We start from the raw sequence: 23,399 nt of genomic DNA, 5'->3' as shown, positions 1-23,399 counted from the left end.
GTTTCTCATTCCTCCCCACCGTAGGAGCCAACCTTTAGGGGCCGGTCCTTTCAGCGCCCCCCCCCAATGAAATATTTGAGGGGGCCAGGGGCTCCCCTAAGATGATGCGCATTGCCATTTAAATGGTTCGTGTATGCCGTGTCTTGTGATCAATTATTCAGGGAGGGGCTTATACCTAGAATCATAGAATCGTAGAGTTGGAAGAGACCACAAGGGCCATCCAGTCCAACCCCCTGCCGAGCAGGAAACACCATCAAAGCATTCTTGACATATGCCTGTCAAGGCTCTGCTTAAAGACCTCCAAAGGAGGAGACTCCACCACACTCCTTGGCAGCAAAATCCACTGCCGAACAGCTTTGCTAGTTTTGATAAAGACATCCCTAGTTGTATTCAAGGATAATTTGGAGGAGGAGGGGAAAGAGGCAGTGGTATCAGGGAAGAAATCGTAGAAAGCTCTTCCTAATGCAGGCATAGGCAACCTTGGCTCTCCAGATGTTTTGGAACTACAACTCCCATGATCCCTGACCACTGGCCCTGTTAGCTAGGGATCATGGGAGTTGTAGTTCCAAAACATCTGGAGAGCCAAGGTGGCCTATGCCTGTCCTAATGTTTCGTCAGAATCTCCTTTCTTGTCATTTGAATCTGTTGGTTTGGGTCCTAAACCTCTGGAGCAGGAGAAAACAAGCTTGCTCCATCTTCCTTTAGATATTTGAAGATGGCTAACATATCTCCTCTCAAGTCTCCTCTTCTCCAGGCTAAAAACATCCAAGCGCCCTCAACCGCTCCTCATAAGGCTTGGTTTCCAGAATCTTGGTCACCTTCCTCTGCACACCTTCCAACTTGTCAATGTTCTTCCTAAACTGTGGAACCCAGAACTGGACACACGACTCCAGGTGTGGTTTGACCAAGGCAGGGGGCTGGACTGGATGGCCCTTGTGGTCTCTTCCAACTCTATGATTCTATGAATCGAGCAGTACTATCAAATCACAGAATTGTGGAGTTGGAAGTGACTCCCGGGGGTCATTTAGTCCAACCCCCTGCAATGCAGGCACCTCAGCTCAAGCATCCATGAGAGATGGTCATCCAAGCAACTTAAAAACCTCCAAGGAAGGTGAGTCCACAGCCTCCCTTGATTGGGCGTGTCCTCTTGAGCGGGACACGTGACTTCTGTTGACGCAGCCTGGAATTGCATTAGTAGTATTAGGGGTGATATGATAGCCATGTTCAAATATATAAAAGGATGTCATATAGAGGAGGGAGAAAGATTGTTTTCTGCTGCTCCAGAGAAGCGGACACGGAGCAATGGATTCAAACGACAAGAAAGAAGATTCCACCTAAACATTAGGAAGAACTTCCTGACAGTAAGAGCTGTTCGACAGTGGAATTTGCTGCCAAGGGGTGTGGTGGAGTCTCCTTTTTTGGAGGTCTTTAAGCAGAGGCTTGACAGGCATATGTCAAGAATGCTTTGATGGTGTTTCCTGCTTGGCAGGGGGTTGGACTGGATGGCCCTTGTGGTCTCTTCCAACCCTATGATTCTATGATTCTATTAGTAATCACAATAATAATATAAGCCACGTTTTGACATAGCTTTTGAAAAATGCACCTAGGAGATTTGGAGGAGGTTGAGGAAGAGATGTCAAAAAGCCGGGGAAAGGGAGGGGGGGCTCCACATCACCAAAACAAAAGGCAGCGTTTCAAAGTGGGCCTTTTCATCTCCCCTCCAGATGGCCGGGCAGCTGAGAGAATGGCTGGAATGCCTGGACTGCTTTGCCGTCTGCTCAATTGCTCCCCATCCAGAGATGCAATAATAGGCCAGGCGTGACCAGCCCTCGCCACAGCTGGCAGAGCGGGGAGCAGCCGAATTCGGCCAAATCTGCGCCAGGTGCTCTTGCACAGAACCGGTCCCTTTCAAGGCTTGCTCCTGCTGGCCTGCGCCGCTGGATCTTCAAAAGGAGAGTCACGGATATCTGGGAGCGAAGTTCGGCCGGACCTCCCAGACCCCGCTAACGCGGAGCCACTCCCCCCCCATCCATGCACAACCTGAGTGTCCGTGTCACGACTTTCATTCTCCCCAAGTTGGTCTCTCTCTCTTTTTTAAGTTGGAACAGATGGCTCAGCAAGGAAAGCCTGGAAAGATCTGCTCACTTGACCGTAAGGCCGGTGGCTATTTTAAGACCGCTGCTTACTCCCACACTCTGGTAGAAAGGTATTAGGGAAACACCAGGTTTTTAGGAGACGGAAGAACAAGATGCAGCACATTGCTTCATTAAGAAAAGGGAGCAAACATATTCCCAGAACTGGAGAGTTGGAAGGGACCAGTTTTCCAATCTGTTTGTTGTTGTTTAGTCGTTTAGTCGTGTCCGACTCTTCGTGACCCCATGGACCAGAGCACGCCAGGCTCTTCCACTGCCTCCCGCAGTTTGGTCAAACTCATGTTCATAGCTTCGAGAACACTGTCCAGCCATCTCGCCCTCTGTCGTCCCATTCTCCTAGTGCCCTCCATCTTTCCCAACATCAGGGTCTTTTCCAGGGAGTCTTCTCTTCTCATGAGGTGGCCAAAGTATTGGAGCCTCAGCTTCAGGATCTGTCCTTCCAGTGAGCACTCAGGGCTGATTTCCTTCAGCATGGAGAGGTTTGATCTTCTTGCAGTCCATGGGAGTCTCAAGAGTCTCCTCCAGCACCATAATTCAAAAGCATCAATTCTTCGGCGATCAGCCTTCTTTATGGTCCAGCTCTCACTTCCATACATCACTACCGGGGAAACCATAGCTTTAACTATACGGACCTTTGTCGGCAAGGTGATGTCTCTGCTTTTTAAGATGCTGTCCAATCTGTTAGGGTCATCGTGAATCCCTATTCTGTCTTTTGCAGCATTGGCTACCTCTCCCAATTTGGTGTCATCCGCAAATTGGATGAGGATCTCCTCAATTCCTTCATCTGTCATTTTGTCATTTATAAAGACATTGAACAACAACGGTTCCAGGACAGAACCCTGTGGCACACCACTTGTCGCTTTTTCCCCAGGATGACGAGGAACCATTAAAGAATACTCTTTGGGTTCGGTCAGTCAACCAGCTCCAAATCCACCTCACAGTAACCTCGTCCAACCCACATTTTACCAGCTTCCTTGCAATAATTTCAAGGGGGACGTTGTCAAAAGCCCAACTGAAATCAAGATACACTATGTCCACAGCATTCCCCTGATCCACCAAGCTTGTAACTCCATCATGAGGCAGAGTTCAAGGGCACACCTGAGCCAGGCAAAAGCACCCAATGTGTGAAGCGAGATGGGTGAGACATGTGGCCCAAAGAGAGCCTCATGGGCCAGGAAGAGAGGCACATTTGGCCCCTGGGCACAAGGCTCTCCACCCATGTCATAGGGCATGAGTGGCCAACCTGAACTGGCACAGCAGCCAGGGTTTGAGCACTTCTGGGCCGCAGAATATCACTGCCTGGTTTGGCTCTCAACATTTACAGTACTTATTTGCTGATCTGTCAGGGGGGGAAAGTGGAATATAAATAAATATAAGAATAATAATCTACCTGAGGGCAACCCGCCCCCCCGCCCTCCAAGGACAGGTCAGGAAGCTCCTTCCCTCTCTTATAAACTCGGGGGGGGGTGAATAGTTTTGATAGGTGAGAATGAAGTTTGTCTCCAGTCTTAACTTGAGGGGGAAAGACGTAACAGGTGTCGGATGTGTAATGAAACACTCCGGTTGTGAAACCCACCAAATGTGCTGCAAATCTTGGTTTGCCAGTTGAGATACGCCAATTAAACTTCCTGATCTTGTCTGACTCCAGACCACAAGGGCCATCCAGTCCAACCCCCTGCCAAGCAGGAAAGAAGAAGAAGAAGTGGAAGAGTTTGGATTTGATATCCCGCTTTATCACTACCCGAAGGAGTCTCAAAGCGGCTAACATTCTCCTTTCCCTTCCTCCCCCACAACAAACACTCTGTGAGGTGAGTGAGGCTGAGAGACTTCAGAGAAGTGTGACTAGCCCAAGGTCACCCAGCAGCTGCATGTGGAGGAGTGGAGACGCGAACCCGGTTCTCCAGATTATGAGTCTACCGCTCTTAACCACTACACCACACTGGCATTGCTTTGATGCTTTGATGGTGTTTCCTGCTTGGCAGGGGGTTGGACTGGATGGCCCTTGTGGTCTCTTCCAATTCTATGATTCTATGAAACACCGGGGGGGGGATGGAGAGGGAGAGAGAGAGAGAACGATGAACCTACAGGCATGAGCTCTGCATTGGTAGGCTATAGAGTCCAACGGAAATGACCATTAATATTCCAAGGCCTACACGATCTGTTATGGTATAGAGTTAGAGCTTTTAGATTGTAAATAATCTTGCAGCAAAAGAACTGCTAGCACATTTGCAAAGCTAAGCAGGGTCTGGTCTGGTTTCAAATTGGACGAGGAACCCTATGTTGAGATTCCTGCATTGCAGGGGGTTGGACTGGATGACCCTCGGGGTGCCCTTCCAACTCTTACAGTTCTATGATTCTTGCACCTTTCGGGCCTAGGACTCAAAACAGGAAGCTCTCAAGCTCCACATGGAGGTGAAGTTAATGAGGCCTCCTAAGAATAATGGCATTAGCTCATCACAAATCAATCCTTTAGAGAGGAAGCTTGCAAACAAAACATGGTTATCGCAGGGGGTGGGAAGAGGAGGAGGAGAGGGACAGAGAGCTCAGGCCGACATGCTGGCTTCTGTTCAAGGGACTGTCAGAGAGTTTCAAGGGTACAAAACAGCACTGGCAATGGACACTTTCCTGGGCAAGAGCCCAGTTCTTCCCATACGTGGAACTGAGCACGGGGGATAGAGGGTGGGCATACATTCAGGTGAAGCAAGGAAGAAACAGCTAAATGTTTAGGGGATTTTTTTAATGACTGATGTTTTAATGTATTTTTAATCTCCTGTTGGAAGCGGCCCAGAGTGGCTGGGTATTAGTAATAAATTATATTATTATTATGATTATTATGATTATTATTGTTGTTGTTAATGAGGACTAGCTTCTGGAACACGACAGCCACCCGATCCCCTGCGTTTTACTCAGAAGGAAAATAGTACCCCACTTCCTCGATGATATGGGGAGCCTACCCTATAAAAAGTGTGATTCAGAATACAGTGGTACCTCGGTTTACAAACTTAATCAGTTCCAGAAGTCCGTTATTAAACCAAAACCCTTCTTAAACCAAGGCGCGCTTTCCCTAATGAGGCCTCCCGCTGACGGTGCCCTTCCACCGTTCGGATTCCGTTCTTAGACCAAGGTAAAGTGCTCAAACCAAGACACTATTTCCAGTTTTGCAGAGTTTGTAAACCAAATCGTTCTTAAATCGGACTGTTCTTAAACCGAGGTAGCGCTGTAGTGGTTTGCACACGCCACTACAGAAGATAATAACACAATAAAATTGAAAACAATCACCACTAACGGCACATTTATTCCAAAACCAATTGAGACTATGTAGTTTAATTAATTCAACAAAACTGATGTTGAGCTTGATCCAGCGATAGCAGCTATCATCAATAAGTGGCTATTCTGCTCAGATACAAACTCACGTGATCAAAGGAAATAGTGATAAGAGTGGTAAAATGTTAAATGCAAAGCAAGGAAGGCATTTCTAGTCTGTTCAGTCATAAATAAGTGACCAAGGTGCTCAGAAGGGCTCATCCCCTGGCCTCTTAGCGCCTCTCGGGGTAACCCCACTGCCCCCTCCCCAGGGAAGGTACCATCGACTTTGGGAACCAGTGTCCTAACCAATTTCACCTGGCTTGCTTCCAGGCCCCAGTTCACAGAACCATAGAATTGAAGTGTTGGAAGGGGACCCCCGAGGGTCATCTAGTCCAACCCCCTGCAATGCAGGAATACGCAGGGATCAAACCTACAACCTTGGCATAATCAGCACCATGCTCCAACCCGCTGAGCTATCCAGGCTCCTGGTGCTGCTTTTATAGGAACACGGGAAGCTGCCTTTTGCAGCACTGAACTGCTGGGGTCCCTCAAACTCAGTATTTCCAACACTGGCTGGCAGCAGCTCTCTCCAGGCGATATTCCCCACATGAAGATGCAATATTGGACTGCGTTACGGCAAAGGCTGGACCACTGAGTTAGGGCTCGTCCCCTTTCATCCTCTAGAACATTTCGGGACCTGTGACCAAGAGACGGACTCTCACTGTAATCTATGAGAATCATCTCCGGAATTCAAGACAGGTACAGAACTCTTACTATGTATCAGGAAGTTCATCCGAATATTTAGTCAGCATTTCTTTTCTTGTCATTTGGGTCCACTGGTTCGGGTCCTACCCTCTGGAGACGCAGAATACAAGCTTGCTCTACCTTCCATGTAGTAGCCCTTCAGATATTTGAAGATGGCTATCCTGTCTCAGTCTACTCTTTCCCTCAACCCTTCCTTGGTTTCCAGACCCATAATCAGGGCCGGATTTAGGTCTGATGAGGCCCTCAGCTACTGAAGGTCATGGGGCCCTTTATATGTCCAGCTGTCCTTTGCCAACAACAAATTGTCGCTGTTTTTTGTGTTGAATATATGCTCTAGGGTAATTTGTGGACCTAATGGGTATCTAAAGCCATTTGTACGTAACAAAATCTGTATTTTATCAACGTATGCGGCAGCTAGACTGGTGACTGGGAGTGGCCACAGAGACTACGTAACACCGGTCTTGAAAGACCTACATTGGCTCCCAGTACGTTTCCAAGCACAATTCAAAGTGTTGGTGCTGACCTTTAAAGCCCTAAACGGCCTCAGTCCAGTAGACCTAAAGGAGCGTCTCTACCCCCATCGTTCTGCCCGGACACTGAGGTCCAGCGCCGAGGGCCTTCTGGCGGTTCCCTCGCTGCGAGAAGCCAAGTTGCAGGGAACCAGGCAGAGGGCCTTCTCAGTAGTGGCACCCGCCCTGTGGAATGCCCTCCCACCAGACGTTAAAGAGAAAAACAGCTACCAGACTTTTAGGAGACATCTGAAGGCAGCCCTGTTTAGGGAAGCTTTTAATGTTTAATAGTTTATTGTATTTTAATGTTCTGTTGGAAGCCGCCCAGAGCCTGGAGAAGAGAAGGTTAAGGGGTGATATCATAGCCATGTTCAAATATATGAAAGGATGTCATATGGAGGAGGGAGAAAGGTTGTTTTCCGCTGCTCCAGTGAAGCGGACACGGAGCAATGGATTCAAACTACAAGAAAGAAGATTCCACCTAAACATTAGGAAGAACTTCCTGGCAGTAAGAGCTGTTCGACAGTGGAATTTGCTACCAAGGAGTGTGGTGGAGTCTCCTTCTTTGGAGGTCTTTAAGCAGAGGCTTGACAGGCATATGTCAAGAATGCTTTGATGGTGTTTCCTGCTTGGCAGGGGGTTGGACTGGATGGCCCTTGTGGTCTCTTCCAACTCTATGATTCTATGATTCTATGGGTGGGGTATAAATAATAAATTAGTAGTAGTAGTAGTAGTAGTAGTAGTAGTAGCAGTAATTGTTGAACTGAAATACAATTAAGAAGATGTACATTAATAGTGAAATACAATTAACAAGAAGTATATTGGGGGGGCAAGAGAGTGGGGCCCTAAGCTCTAGCTTGTTTAGCTTATACATAAATCCGGCACTGCTTGTGATCATCTCAGCTTCCCTCCTCTGCACACATTCCAGCTTGTGAACCTCCCTGCCAAAATCTCCCTGCATGCAGAAAGCTAGACCATCAGGTCCTTCTCTGACTTGCTAGCTCTTCGCATGCAGGGGGGGGTATCACAAAGGGATGCTTCCACGCAAGCCACCCCAAAGATCAGAGGCGGTTCAGTCCCATGAGGAAGCCAACCCACCTTCACTGAACTTGGAATAAATCCATTCCGTCCTTCCAGCAGTTCACAGCGTCTTGGCTTTCCCAAAGCCCACATCCCCCCCCCCCCCCGACTACAGATTTAAACGTTATTTAATGAAGACTCTTTCTATGGGGCGCCCAGGCCATGCTGGGACTGAATGACGACTCTGGAAGGGAGCAGTTCTTCCAAGGAACTGGAGCCCAGAGCAAAGACAGCAGAGAGCTCCCTCATATCTCCCACCGCTCTCAATTACTTCCCAGGCTGCAGGTGTTAGGGATTGATTAATCGTCAAGTAGTCAGGCAATTAACAACCTCTTAATTGAGCAGTCGGGTGTCACCACATCAGAGCAGGGAAGCAGAACTCTCAGGAAGCAGGTATCAAGGTTGCAGCCTTTTGTGCGATGGCGATGGGGGGGTTGGAAACCCCAAATTACTTCCGGGGCTGGCTTGCAAATAGGTCAACTTTGATGTCATGCATTCGGATAAGAATCTGCCAACCTTCCAAGATACCCATGCAAACGTCGCACAAAATCAACAGCAATGTCAGCTCAGTGCCAGAGCATCTGTTTGACATTTAGAAAGTCCCGTGTTCGATCCCTGGCTTCTCCAGGTAGGGCTGGGAATGTCCTCACCTGAAACCCCAAAGGACTGCTGCCAGTCAGGGTAGGTAACACTTAGCTATATGGGCCCCTTATGGTCTGACTATAAGAACCTAAAAAGAGTCTTCCGGATCAGGCCAGCCAGTGGCCCATCTCGTCCAGCATCCTGTTCTCACACTGGCCAGCCAGATGCCTGTAGGAAACCAGGAAGCAGGATCCGAGCACAAGAGCAACACTCTCTTCCTGTGGTTTCCAGCAACTGGTATTCAGAAGCATCACTGCCTTCAACTGGGGAGGCAGATCAGAGCCCCCCAAAGCAGCTTTCAAGGTTCATAGGCTCTGTGTTGGCCCATAATACTCAGGCACTAGAGAGTCAGTCAGCTAATGTCTAAACTTCTCCTGAAAACATTTCCATTCCACCAGGCCTATGCAGGCCATTGGGAGAATAAATCTTTCCACAATTGTTAATTGAATTTTTTTATATTTCTTTATGGTTTTTACGTCTTCCTGCTGTCAACTGCTCATATATTTTATGGCACAGCAGCCTATAAATAAATTTTATATGCCTTACAAGGACATTGCTCAGTGGTTAGAGCACGTCCTTTGCTTGAAGAAGGTCTCGGGTTTGATCTACCTGGCATCTCCAAGAAGGAGAGCCTGGAGAGCCTCTGCCAGTCAGTGTAGCCAATATTGAGCCAGATGGAGCCATGGTTTTAAGGCAGCTCCCTAGGAAGAGGTCCCCTCCCTCCTTGTGGCATAGGACTCAGTTCCCATCCTCACCTGCTTTGCAAACGCTGCCACCTTTCTATGAACTGCCACACCTGTCCCTCAAGCAGCGGCTAGATCTGCAGATCCCAATTGCCTCTCCTGCGCTGTGAAAAGCTGTCCATTTCGACAGATCAAGCTGATGTTAAAAATCACAGGGGCAAGTTAGGCCAACGTTTTTTATTTATTACGGTTATTCCGGTCAGTTGATAGCCTTATATGCTACTCACATGGGAGGAAACAGCTGGGGGGAGAGAGGGAGAGAATGAACTCCCAGCATCTCCAGGTAGGAATGGCTGGGGGTGGAGAATATCCTCTGTCCGAAACCTTGGAGAGCTACTGCCAGCCAGTGTAGGCCAGGCATGTCCAACAGGTAGATTGCGGGGGTGTTCCAGGTAGATCGCGAGATCTCCAGGGTGCTCCTGATCGATCCCCCCTGGAAAAGCTCAACAGCTCTGACCACCCCTTCCCAAAAAAAGCTCAACAATTCTGATCAGCTCCCCCCTCCCCCCGATCAACAACTCTTGGCAATGACAATGGGTAGATCACTGCCAGTGTTTTTTTTATAGTGGGAGTAGATTGCAGTCTCTTGGGAGCTGGACATACCACGAGGCTATACTGAGCTAAATGGGCTCTTGCTCTAACTTCCTAAGCCCCCAGCTCCACCCACGCAAGGCCAGACCTTGAAGACCACAAATAGTAATCAAGCGCAACATTTTGAAGTCGGAATCATAGCAGACCTTGTTTGTCCTACAGGCAGCACATTTAAACTTCTTTCCATTGGTGTTCAGATTTGAACTAAGCAGCACCGAAGATGTTCTTTGTTTCTTTATAGAAATCTCTTCTATTACAACCAGATCCCACTTTTCCTCTAAGGCTTGGGGCCCAAACTTGGACCTCCAGCCATTGTTGGACTCTTCCAACAAGAATGCTTTGATGGTGTTTCCTGCTTGGCAGGGGGTTGGACTGGATGGCCCTTGTGGTCTCTTCCAACTCTATGATTCTATGAAATCCCATCATCCCTAGCTAGCAGGACCAGGGGTCAGGACTGATGGGAACTGTACTCCAAAAAACAGCTGGAGACTCAAGTTTGGGAAGCCCTGCTCTAAGGAGCCCAAAGTGGTACCCGTAAGCTCTCCTCCCCTTTAACCTCACAACAACCCTGTGAGGTAGGTTAGGCTGAGGGCACGGGACTGGCTTGGTTGCGCACCAGAGTCCCCTTGAAAGGGGCAATTTGTATGGTAAGGGGCATCCCCAGAAGCTAAATTTCTGTGCACCGAGTGGCTGTTTAAAGCATATGCTCCAGGGCCATAAGCAAATAAAGACTAAGAGGTGGCGATCTTGACTCTGCCTCCCATCCATTTCCAGGAGGTGTCAATTTAATGATCCGTGCACCGTGCCTCTTGTCTCATAAATCGAATGCAGTCCAGAGCAGACAGTGCTTCACCGCAAGAGGGGCAAGAGGAGGCCCCTTGATGGGAGACTGGGACACAAAAGGAAAAGGCACCCATAACAACAGGCCATTGCTCTGCAGCCCACTCAAGCCTCTCTCTTCAAGGGGGACTGAGGACGTCAGTCTTGCAGCCGGCAACTGCCCCCCTCCTCCACCAGCCAGCCTCCCCCAGTTCCAAGGGGGCGTTCCCAGCTCAGTGCTGTTGAATTCAATGGGTCTTACTCCCAGGCAAGCGAGGTTCAGGATCCCAGCCTAAAACCCCTTTCGCGTTGGCAAAGGGAATTTGTTAAGCAGGCTGGGCTCCAAAGATTAGCCAAGGATAAAAGTTGCATGGAGAGCGTCAGAAATTTATGGTAATAGCTTCCAAACACGAGTGAGTGACTTGAATATTTAAGGCACTCCAGCACATACATTGTAATGGGGGGGGGGGTCATTCAACAACAAGCCCTCCCGCTAATCAGGAAGCAGGGTGTGGGGGGGAGACAAGTGCCCATCGGTTTTTATTTTGCAAAAAGAGAAAGAAAATTGCAAATGGGTTACGTGGGCCAATAATTCACCGAATCGCCTGCTTGAAGGCCTCATAAAGGCTCCCTGTCCCTGAATTGTGAAGGTGAGCATCAAGCTTGATGGGGGGGGGAGCAGCTGGGGAGGCGGCGTTCATAATAAACAGCAAGCCTGCCTGTCCTGCAATCTCCACTTTTGTCCAGGGATAGCAATTACGTAATTGACGAGCTCGCGGCCACCGTGTACTTTCTGAGAAATCTTTTGTTCGGCAGCCTATCAGCACAGAAGAGATGGACAAAACGTTGACCGTCCAATTAGGAAGCTGCAAACATCTGCTTCCAGTCGCAACCTTTTTAAAATTTAGTTTGTTGTAGGAAGGTGGGATACCCAGGAAAAGCAAATTCGCACCAAACACATTTCTGCAACTGGACCACTTTCAGTTGCTCCTCAGTAGCAGCTCCAGCTCCAGGCAGTTAAAACTAAAATAAATCACAGTAGCTCAAACTCTGGGGGACCACAAGGCAAAAGTAGGCAGACCATAATAGCCAGGACCTTTGCTGCTGTCCCTCCTCATCTATTGCTATTGAAAGCAAGTGCCTTCCTGGGAGAACTTCAGGCCTTTCTGAACGGCCAGACAACAGATGCTCCCTCCCAACTTACTTAAAGCGAGAGCTTTTGGGAGAAGCACACCAGATTCTCTTGCCTGCTTGAAACCCCCCTCCTCAGCAACAGGATCCGCGAGCTTTCAGGAATCCTGCGCACGCAAACAAACGCCGGGCGGCACTAAACTTTTCCTGCAAAAACAGACCCGAACCCAAAGCAGGCTTTGCAAGGGTTTGCAGGATCCCCCGGTCTCAGCTGCGGCTTCTTTTCCTGCCGTTCCTCCGACTCCTCTCTGCCTTCAAGGCCGAGGGGCGAGCAGCCTTTGGCTCGCCAAGAAACAATGAAGCCGGCGAGACCCAACGCCCCCCCCCCTCCATTGTCCAAGGCGAGTGAAAGGCAGGCGGGGGAGGAGAGGGAGCGCGTGAAAGGGAAAGTGGGAGGCAGCTTCGGCCGGCGGCAGGTGCTCGGAAGCCATCCTTGGTGGAGGAGGGGGTGGGATGGATGCAAAAGCCGGCAGGAGAAAGCGAGAGTCCGCCGCTACGGAAAGTGGCACAAGCTCCCAGCCACGGAGGAGCCCCCCCGCGCCCCCAATTCCCGGGGAGAGCGAGAGGCTCCCTCCGGCCAGAGTTTCCCGCAAGGGGTGGTGGCGGTGACCCCAACTGACCTGGCCCGAGGGGGCTGCAAAGGAAGACCAGCCACAACGCCACCCACCCACCACACAGACAGACAGACAGCAACTCACCTGCTTAGGGAACAGCACGACACGGAATGGCTCGCCACTCTCTTCTTCTTCTTCTTCCTCCTCGCCGCCGCCGCCGCTTTCTACAATCCTGCAAGCAAAGCCCCCCAAAAGCGGCTTTTGTTAGCAACCCCAGATGCGCTCGGGGGTCCTCGGCGGGGGGAAGAGCACGCGCGGCGTTGGCATCGCGGAGGGACCGCCCCTCCCCCGCCTCCCGCCCCGCCCCTAGCCCCTCCCCCTCGGAACGGCTTCCCCCTCCCCAAACACACGCACGGACTCCCCCTCCCATTTATGCCTGGTAATATTGATGAAAAAGTGTACTGTATTATATATACCGCCCTTCCTCCGAAGATCCCCGGGCGGCTCACGACGCGAGAACGGAATGGCTCGGAGTGCTTTCCTCCCTCCCTAGTCTGCACCAGACTATCCCGATTTCTGGAAAGCGCCCCCCCCATCTACAACCACCCCCAACCCACGACAGCTTCCTCCACGGTGAACCCCCCCCCCTGCCCTCCTAGTCTGCACCCCTCCCCTCCCCTCTCCGGCTCCCAGAGCAGCCAGCTCGGCATCTCCGGAACGCACCCCTGCTTTGCCAAGTGCCTCCCCAGCAGCCCCCCCTCCCCGAACCCCGCTATTTTGCAAGCAAGCAGCCTCCCCACCCCCGTAGATCCCGTCCTCCGGAGCGCCCCCCCCCCCGCCAGCTGCCACAGCTCTGCATGCACGACAGTAAGAGCCCACCCCTCTCCAAATGTCCCCGCCCCCCTTTGCCTTAAAGGCAAGACAGGCTTTGGGGAGGGGGGTCCACCTGCTTCAAAAGAGCCCCTCCAGCCCTTGCGACCCCCGCCCGCTTTGCGCCCCGCTTCTGCCCCCCCTGCCCTCCAGCCCCCTCTAGCGGCCGGGCAGCGCAGCGCCTTCGGCGGCGAGGGGCACCTTGGGCGCGATCCGGAGCCGGCCTTACCTGCGTCAGGGGCCCGGGCGGCTCCTTCGCTCCGGCCGCGAGAGCATCGCTTGCCCGGCGGCTTAGCTTAGCCGCCGCCGCCGCTGTTCCCCCGCCATGGCCGGAGCCGAGCAACGGCGCAGGGAGAAGAAGGCGGAGCGCCAGAAGCAGAAGCAGGCTGGGAAGGAAGGGGAGAGCGCGGGGCGGGCGGATGCGCTGGGCCCGCCCGGCAGGAGGAGGAGGAGGAGAGCCCGGCCGGAGACCTCCCCTCGACCCCGGAGCCGGCAGACGAACGGGCGGGCCCTGCTGTCAGGCAGAGGGAGGCAGCGGCCTCAGGCGGCCGCTTGGGGAGGGTCCTAGCGCCCAGAAACTCGCCGGCATCCTCTGCCGCCTGGAAATAGGGACCCATTTAATTCTATATCTTTCTTAATAGATCGGTTTCCGTTTTAGGTTTGGTTTAATCAGTATTTTAAAATTAACATTTAGTTAATAAAAATGCAAAATTATTAAGTAAAAAGCATATCTCTAGTTTTCTGGGGGCATGCCTACCCAAGCAGGCACTTGGAGAAACCTGGAGCTTTCTTTTTTAATAATAATAATAATAATAAATAAATAAATGTAAATGTATTAGGAATTAATTGGGGAAATAATACACAGGATGAATAAACTGAAAGTAAAACAAAGTGGAAGTATGAGGGAAGTCCAGGGGAGGGGGGCAGGAAAAAATGGAAAATTGTTAGAGAGATATTTCATAAAGGAGATATATAAGAAACTATTATTTATATAAAAAAGAAAGAAACCAGAGCAAGGGCGAATGTGGGGCCCAATCCAAAACCACAGTCGGTCTCTTGCACTAGGAGAAACAAAGATTTGCATTAGGGGTTACGAAGTAATTAATGGGAATCAGATTCCTGCACTGCGGGGGGTTGGCTTAGATGACCCTTGGGAGTCCCTTCCAACTCTAGGATTCTATGAAATTGCTCGTAGCCCAAATGAAGTCCTCAAACTGTCATCAAGCACAAATATGTAGGTGTTCTTCAGCATCTGTGAACTGTAAGGCTGCCTACGCTCCGCACCTTTAAAGCACATTCTTTCCCTCAAAGAATTCTGGGCACTGTAGTTTGTTAAGGGTTGTTGGAAATTGTGACTCTGAGCAGCAAGCAACGTTTTAGCGGATGTTGGGTTTTATAGTTTTAACTGATTTTTAAAACTGTCTTTTTGTAAACTGTTTAGAGACTGTTGTAGTCATGCAGTATATTAATGGTTTGAATAGATGCAAATGTAACAAATCAATCACTCCTGGCTGGGACCCAACACCACCCTCTCCAATTTTCTACATTCAAAAGGCAGAACAAAAAGTTTGCCACATAGCAAGGTAAGATGCCCCACTCAGCTGGCTTGGCATAATTGTTTCATACAGGGATAAAATATTTTATGCTTCTCTCCCTGAAAGTGTTCACCTCTGACTTGCTTTGAAGAGGTAGTGGCATTAGTTTGTTGCAGCAAAAATAGCCCAAAAGAGTCCTTTTAGAATTGTTTTATTTGAATGACTAGGATTGTATTTATAACAAAATACATTCATACTCTGCTTAGAGATATTCAACAAACCTGATTCCCTTGTATGATGTCAAGTCCAGTAAAGAGCAAAATAAATCCACTTTCCTGAAATTTCTCTGTTGAATTCATTCTTCCACCCTGTAATTGTTTGTATCACGTTACTTTGTTCAGCACCATTAAGTCCCAAATTTTCCTCTTCCATTGGTTGGCTGAAGGTGACTTATGCATTTTCCATGTCTTTGCAATCAATATACAAGCTGCTACACCATATGAATAGCCGAAATCCATACTCTACTCTGTGGCTGATGTTTTACAAATCCCAGAAGCATTGTTAATGCCTTCAATTGCAGTTGACAAGGCTATGGTTTAAAAGTAATAAAACTATCAATGTAACTAAAACAATGTAAAACGTATCTATTAAAATGCAGGCAGAAAGCAAACAACGTAGCAGAGTTTTCCAAGCCCTTTCCTTGAAAGCGGTCAGTTCCCCAGAGCCTGCCAAAATACAACAGTCTTCACCTGTCGGCAGAAGCTCCCTGAACTTAGCCATTTTGTATGCTTCTTATATTACTGTAGGGTTCTTTTTCCTCTCTCTTTTGAAATTGTTTTATTAGGCTTTGCAGAATAAGTAAGTGCATAAGCAGAGGAAGTTATCGGTTGAAGAAAAAGTGCTGATGCAATTTCATTACACTGTTACACTTCCCTCACTCAGCAAACACACATACACGGAAACATTACAACAAATTAACTAATTGAAATAAAGCTAAAGCACCCTTTCTTCCCCAACCAACCAACCAACAGACTCTTGGGTTCAAAGTTTCATAAGAATGCCCAGTTGCTCCTCAGCAGATAAGTGTGGCAAAGAAATAATAATTTACATGCAAATGATAATACACATCAATATATATAAAATCCCCCCCCAAAAAAATTAACTTCAAGTTGCCCAAGCCCTCATTTAATGTGAAGGAGGAGAAAGATCATTAGTTCTATTATGAACAGAGGTGGAAAATCATACCACTGTCACCCATTCATTCTTTGGTTGTCCCTAATTCATTTAAATGTATTATTATTATTCTTTGGTGAATCCTCGTAGCCGAGTAAGATTGTCTTCCATAAACATGGTTTTAACAATGAGTCCGTAAGTGACTGTGGAGGCCAATTCTGGATCCACACGTCCTTCCACAGTGGCAGGAGTTGATCACAGTGTGGATTTGCCAAGCGTGCCTTCCTCTTAGCACGTTTCTCCCATGCATCCTGAGATCGAGTTTCTTCAGAGCCCATGACACCTTTGGTCAAGGCTGTTCTCCAATTGGAACTCTCGCAGGAAAGTGTTTCCCAATTGTTGGTGTTTATACTACATTTTTAAAGGTTTGCCTTGATAATCTTTAAACCTCTTTTGTTGACCACCAGCATTACGTTTTCCGTTTTTAAGTTCGGAATGGAGTAGTTGCTTTGGAAGACGATCATCAGGCATCCGTACAACATGACCAGTCCAACGAAGTTGATGTTGAAGAATCATTGCTTCAACACTGGTGATCTTTGCTTCTTCCAATACACTGACATTAGTTCACCTGTCTTCCCAAGTGATGTGTAAAAATTTTCTGAGACACCGTTGATGGAATCTTTGGAGGAGTTGGAGATGGCGTTTATAAGTGGTCCATGTTTCACAAGCATCCAGTAAAGTTCGTACTGTAGTACAATAGCTTTGTAAACAAGCACTTTGGTTTCCCTCAAACACTCTGCACTTCAATCGGGAGAAAGCTGCACTCGCAGAGCTCAGATGTTGGATTTCAGCATCAATGTTCATCCTTGTGGAAAGATAGCTGCCCAGGTAGGAGAAGTGATCAACACTTTCCAATGTTACACCTTTAAGTTGGATTTGTGGCACTGCAGAGTGGTTATTTTGTACTTGTTGGTGCAGCACTTTGGTTTTTTTGGATGTTGAGCGATAGGCCAAGCTTTTCATAAGCTTCTGTGAATATATTTAGGATGTTTGTTTTTGTTTTTTTAAGCAGAGGCTGGGTGGTCATTTGTCAGGGATTGTTTAGTTGTGATCCCTGCATTCCAGGGGGTGGGCTAGATGACCTTTGTCGGTGCCTTACATATACAGGTGAAACTCAGAAAATTTGAATATCATCGAAAAGTGCATTTATTTCAGTAATGCAACTTATTATTTTTTCTTTTTCTTTTTCTTTTTACAAATGCTTTCTTTTGGAAATTCCACAGTAATAAGACAGTTACAATAATACAAAAATAAACATCGCTATTACATTTCATTAATTACATTCCATTTATAATTGACCCGCCTAATGACAAATAATTAGAATTACAACAAATCAAGGCTTGACATATCTTGCTTTGCATGTCATGCATCTATATCATATATTGGTTTCACCTTTTAAGCTGTGTTACTGAAATAAATGCACTTTTCGACGATATTCTCATTTCCCGAGTTTTACCTGTATACGACACATTTGAAGCTTTCCCACTAAAACTAACCCCCAGACTCCCCCAAACCAGCAATTCCTGGGTAAGACTGTTGTCAGCACAGGTAATATAAAACGGCTTTCTGCCGCTGGATGGAAATTGTAGTCTAAAACACCTGGAAGGCACCTCATTGTGGGAACCTAATATAAATGAATTTAAAATCCCTTAAAAACGATCTGTTCCAAACCTTTCCTTGACTATATCAGGTCCTACTTGAACATGTGATGTTTGCCAAACCTCTGGTGCTAGGAGGTTCAAAGCCATTCGCCACTCCTTCCTCCACCCGCCTTCAAGGTATCTCCTGAAATTTACACTTTCCTCTACAACCCCCCACCCCCAAATACAAGTGGAAGCCTGCTCACACAGTGTTGTGATCTACCCATCATCGTTGCAATCTTCAGCTCCAACCCATTGAAATAAATGAGAAATCAGCCATGGATTTTCAGCTGCTTAAACTGCATTAAGAGAGTCCCATATTTTTGGTGGTTGTCTAGCGTGGCATTCTGTGTGCTGCTTTGTCATCTGTTTTATCCTTAAAAACAAAACAAAACTGTTTTCTCCTTCAAATTACTACAACTGCAGGCATCCTTCATAAAGTAAAATCACCATTGTGTATAAATGATGAGGGTGTTATATAATGCCGCCCCCTGTGGGTGGCAATTGGAAGTGCTTGCTGGGAATCTCACATGCCCAGTGCTGTTGTTGCAATCCGTCTGTCTCGGGAAGCAATGGAGTGTGCCTCCAGGGCCTAACGCTCAACATCCAAAAAAACAAAGTGCTGCACCAACAAGTACAAAATAATGCCTCTGCAGTGCCACAAATCCAACTCAATGGTGTAATGTTGGAAAGTGTTGATCAATTCTCCTACCTGAGCAGTTATCTTTCCACAAGGATGAACATTGATGCTGAAATCCAGCATCGCCTGAGCTCTGCAAGTGCAGCTTTCTCCCAATTGAAGTGCAGTGTTTGAGGACTGGGACATTCGCAGGGGGACCAAAATGCTTGTTTACAAAGCTATTATACTACCAACTTTACTGTATGCTTGTGAAACATGGACCACTTATAAACGCCATCTCCAACTCCTCAAAAGATTCCATCAACGGTGTCTCCGAAAAAATTTACACATCACTTGGGAAGACAGGCGAACTAATACCAGTGTAATAAAAAAATTCCTTCAGTAGCACCTTAAAGACCAACTAAGTTTTTATTTTGGTATGAGCTTTCGTGTGCATGCACACTTCTTCAGATACAGTGAAATGGAAGTTTCCAGGCACTTATGTAGAGAAGGGGTGGGGAGGGGTGGGGATGGGGAGGGGGGATCACTCAGAAGGGTGGTGGAAATGGGTGATTGACTGACTGATAGCTGTTGATGACCGCAAACGACTGCAAATGGTTTTGCATGAAAAAGCAAGGGTTGAGATGGCTGAAGATCGCTTATCATGTATAATGAGATAAGAACCCGATATCTCTGTTCAAACCAGGTCCCTCCATGGTTTTGAGCTTGGTGATAAGTTGCAATTCAGCAACTTCTCTTTCCAGTCTATTTCTGAAATTCTTTTGTAGTAAGACAGCTACTTTGAGATCTTGTATAGAATGTCCTGGGAGATTGAAGTGTTCTCCTACTGGTTTTTCTGTCTTCTGGTTCCTGATGTCAGATTTATGTCCATTTATCCTTTGGCGTAGGGTTTGGCCTGTTTGTCCAATATAGAGAGCTGAAGGGCACTGTTGGCATTTGATGGCATACACAATGTTAGAGGATGAGCAATTAAATAGTCCTGAGATGGTATGTTGGATGTTGTTGGGGCCAGTAATGGTGTTGTCTGGGTGTATGTGGCAGCAAAGTTGGCATCTGGGTTTATTGCAGGCTCTGGTACCAGTGTCCATGTTAAGTCTGGTGGTTGTATTATTGTGGGTGAGGAGTTGTTTAAGATTGGGTGGCTGTCTGTAGGCAATGAAAGGTCTTCCTCCCAGAGCTTGAGAAAGGGAGCGGTCATTGTCCAGGAGAGGCTGTAGATCTCTGATGATGCGTTGTACTGTTTTAGCTTGGGAGCTGTATGTGATGACTAGTGGTGTTCTGTTATTTTCTTTTTTGGGTCTGTCTTGCAGCAGGTTCTCTCTAGGTATCTGTCTGGCTCTGTTGATCTGTTGTTTAACTTCATCAGGTGGATATTTTAGTTCTAAAAAGGTTTGCTGTAGATCTCTTAGGTGAGATTCTCTGTCTGTAGAGTTGGAACAGATGCGGTTGTAACGTAAGGCCTGGCTGTATACGATGGATTGTTTGGTATGTTTGGGATGGTAGCTAGAAGCATGTAGATATGTTTGTCGGTCAGTTGGTTTTCTGTATAAGGTGGTGTCTATACGTCCATCCTGTATTTTTATAGTAGTGTCCAAAAAATGTATTTCTTGCATAGATTGGTTCATTGTTAGGTTGATGGTGGGGTTAAAGTCATTGAATGTCTGGTGGAAGGTTTCCAGGGTCTGTTGTCCATGTGTCCAGATAATAAAAATATCGTCAATGTATCGCAGGTACAGGAGAGGTTTGAGTGGGTAGGAGTTAAGGAAACGTTGTTCTAAATCTGCCATGAAGATGTTGGCATACTGTGGGGCCATGCGGGTGCCCATGGCTGTGCCGCTGATCTGGAGGAACAGGTCATCACCAAATTTGAAGTGGTTGTGGGTAAGGACAAAGTGGCAGAGTTTGGTAGCAAAGTCCGCTGTGGTTTTATCTGAAATGGTGTTCCTTATGGCTTGTAAACCATCATTGTGTGGGATGTTGGTATATAGAGATTCCACATCCATAGTGGCTAGTATAGTATTGTTAGGAAGATTGTTCAAATATTGTATTTTCCTCAGAAAATCTGTGGTGTCACGTACGTAGCTGGGAGCACTGATAGCATATGGTTTCAGAACAGAGTCCATATAGCCGGAAACACCCACTGTAATGGTGCCAATACCTGAGATGATGGGGCGTCCTGGGTTTCCTGGTTTGTGTATTTTGGGTAGAAGATAGAAAGTTCCTGGCCGAGGTTCCGCTGGTGTGTTTGTGAGGATCTGTTCTTGGATGTGTAGGGGTAGCTCCTTAATAATCTTGTTCAGTTCTTTTTTGTATGCTTGTGTGGGGTCTGAGTCCAATTTCATGTAAAAGGCAGTATTGGAAAGTTGTCTGTGGGCCTCTTGGATGTAATCAGTTTTGTTCATGATGACGACAGCTCCACCCTTGTCTGCCTCTTTAATTATAATGTCTGGGTTGTTCCTGAGATTTTCTATGGCTCTCCTTTCAGCATGGTTTAGATTTTGTTGTAAGCGATGGTGTTTTCTGGTCACATCCGTTTGGATTCTGTGGCGGAAGCATTCGATGTACAGATCTAGTGTGGTATTGCGTCCATCAGGAGGGGTCCATGTGGAGTCCCTTTTTGTGTAACTTCTTTTCGGTGGTAGTTGGTGGTCAATGTTCTGTTCATTGATGCGTTTGGAGGGTGATGGTTGTTCCCCAGTAAGTTGAGAGGTGTTGTGTTGTGGGGATGTAGTTTGTTCTACTTTGTCTTGTTCTTGTGTGTGATGAAAATACTCCTTCAGGCGTAAACGGCGGAAAAATGCTTCCAGGTCCCCGCAGAACTGAATCATGTGTTGGGATTTGGCAGGGCAGAATGATAGTCCCCGTGAAAGGACGGATTCCTCAGCTGGGCTGAGTGTTTGCTGTGAAAGATTGACAATGTTGTTGATCTTGTTTTGATTGGTGGCCTGTAGGTTGGAAAGGTTGCAGAGTTTTTTATTTTTCTGGTTCTTCAGTAACTCCAGTTGAGAGTGGTAAATGGTTTGTTTTTCCTTGTGGAACTTCTGCCAGGCCGGGTGATTCCTGATGGAGTTCTCCAGTGCAGAGAGTTCCTCCTTTATTAACTTCTGTTTGGAATATAGAACGCCGATAAGATGTTTCAGCAGTTTCTTAGATAAAGTGTGGCATAGTTTTCTGGCATATTCTGTGGGATAAGTTGATTGAAGAGGGTTCTTAATTCTAAGACCCTTAGGTACAATGTCCAGGTTTTTGCATTTAGATAGAAAGAGGATGTCAGTTTGTACCTGGGCAAGTTTCTTGGTGAGGTTGATGGACTTCCATTTCATGCGGCTCAATGTGGTGCCTTCCATAGTTCTGGTTACAGGTAGGTAGCCGTGTTGGTCTGGATCGAAGTAAAATAAAAAAATTCCTTCAGTAGCACCTTAAAGACCAACTAAGTTTTTATTTTGGTATGAGCACCATTATTGGCACCATTACAGTGGGTGTTTCCGGCTATATGGACTCTGTTCTGAAACCATATGCTATCAGTGCTCCCAGCTACGTACGTGACACCACAGATTTTCTGAGGAAAATACAATATTTGAACAATCTTCCTAACAATACTATACTAGCCACTATGGATGTGGAATCTCTATATACCAACATCCCACACAATGATGGTTTACAAGCCATAAGGAACACCATTTCAGATAAAACCACAGCGGACTTTGCTACCAAACTCTGCCACTTTGTCCTTACCCACAACCACTTCAAATTTGGTGATGACCTGTTCCTCCAGATCAGCGGCACAGCCATGGGCACCCGCATGGCCCCACAGTATGCCAACATCTTCATGGCAGATTTAGAACAACGTTTCCTTAACTCCTACCCACTCAAACCTCTCCTGTACCTGCGATACATTGACGATATTTTTATTATCTGGACACATGGACAACAGACCCTGGAAACCTTCCACCAGACATTCAATGACTTTAACCCCACCATCAACCTAACAATGAACCAATCTATGCAAGAAATACATTTTTTGGACACTACTATAAAAATACAGGATGGACGTATAGACACCACCTTATACAGAAAACCAACTGACCGACAAACATATCTACATGCTTCTAGCTACCATCCCAAACATACCAAACAATCCATCGTATACAGCCAGGCCTTACGTTACAACCGCATCTGTTCCAACTCTACAGACAGAGAATCTCACCTAAGAGATCTACAGCAAACCTTTTTAGAACTAAAATATCCACCTGATGAAGTTAAACAACAGATCAACAGAGCCAGACAGATACCTAGAGAGAACCTGCTGCAAGACAGACCCAAAAAAGAAAATAACAGAACACCACTAGTCATCACATACAGCTCCCAAGCTAAAACAGTACAACGCATCATCAGAGATCTACAGCCTCTCCTGGACAATGACCGCTCCCTTTCTCAAGCTCTGGGAGGAAGACCTTTCATTGCCTACAGACAGCCACCCAATCTTAAACAACTCCTCACCCACAATAATACAACCACCAGACTTAACATGGACACTGGTACCAGAGCCTGCAATAAACCCAGATGCCAACTTTGCTGCCACATACACCCAGACAACACCATTACTGGCCCCAACAACATCCAACATACCATCTCAGGACTATTTAATTGCTCATCCTCTAACATTGTGTATGCCATCAAATGCCAACAGTGCCCTTCAGCTCTCTATATTGGACAAACAGGCCAAACCCTACGCCAAAGGATAAATGGACATAAATCTGACATCAGGAACCAGAAGACAGAAAAACCAGTAGGAGAACACTTCAATCTCCCAGGACATTCTATACAAGATCTCAAAGTAGCTGTCTTACTACAAAAGAATTTCAGAAATAGACTGGAAAGAGAAGTTGCTGAATTGCAACTTATCACCAAGCTCAAAACCATGGAGGGACCTGGTTTGAACAGAGATATCGGGTTCTTATCTCATTATACATGATAAGCGATCTTCAGCCATCTCAACCCTTGCTTTTTCATGCAAAACCATTTGCAGTCGTTTGCGGTCATCAACAGCTATCAGTCAGTCAATCACCCATTTCCACCACCCTTCTGAGTGATCCCCCCTCCCCATCCCCACCCCTCCCCACCCCTT

At 47.2% G+C, this 23,399-nt stretch overlaps 1 protein-coding gene across 11 annotated transcripts in view; it reads right to left on the bottom strand.

Moving 5' to 3' along the window:
- Positions 1-13,600, bottom strand: part of NIN (ninein) — a 108,295-nt gene extending 94,695 nt beyond the window's left edge. For all 11 annotated transcript variants that reach the window (XM_060270695.2, XM_060270705.2, XM_060270714.2 and 8 more), the window contains exons 1-2: positions 13,453-13,600; positions 12,498-12,585 (exon numbers count right to left, since the gene is read on the bottom strand). The gene's annotated coding sequence lies outside the window, so the exon portion shown is untranslated. The remainder of the gene's footprint in view (positions 1-12,497; positions 12,586-13,452) is intronic.
- Positions 13,601-23,399: the final 9,799 nt, after the last annotated feature.

The sequence above is a fragment of the Zootoca vivipara genome, chromosome 1 (assembly GCF_965207765.1).
Source record: "Zootoca vivipara chromosome 1, rZooViv2.hap1.1, whole genome shotgun sequence".
In the NCBI taxonomy this organism is placed as follows: Eukaryota; Metazoa; Chordata; class Lepidosauria; order Squamata; family Lacertidae; genus Zootoca; species Zootoca vivipara.
This window is presented reverse-complemented; position numbering and strand designations above follow the sequence as displayed.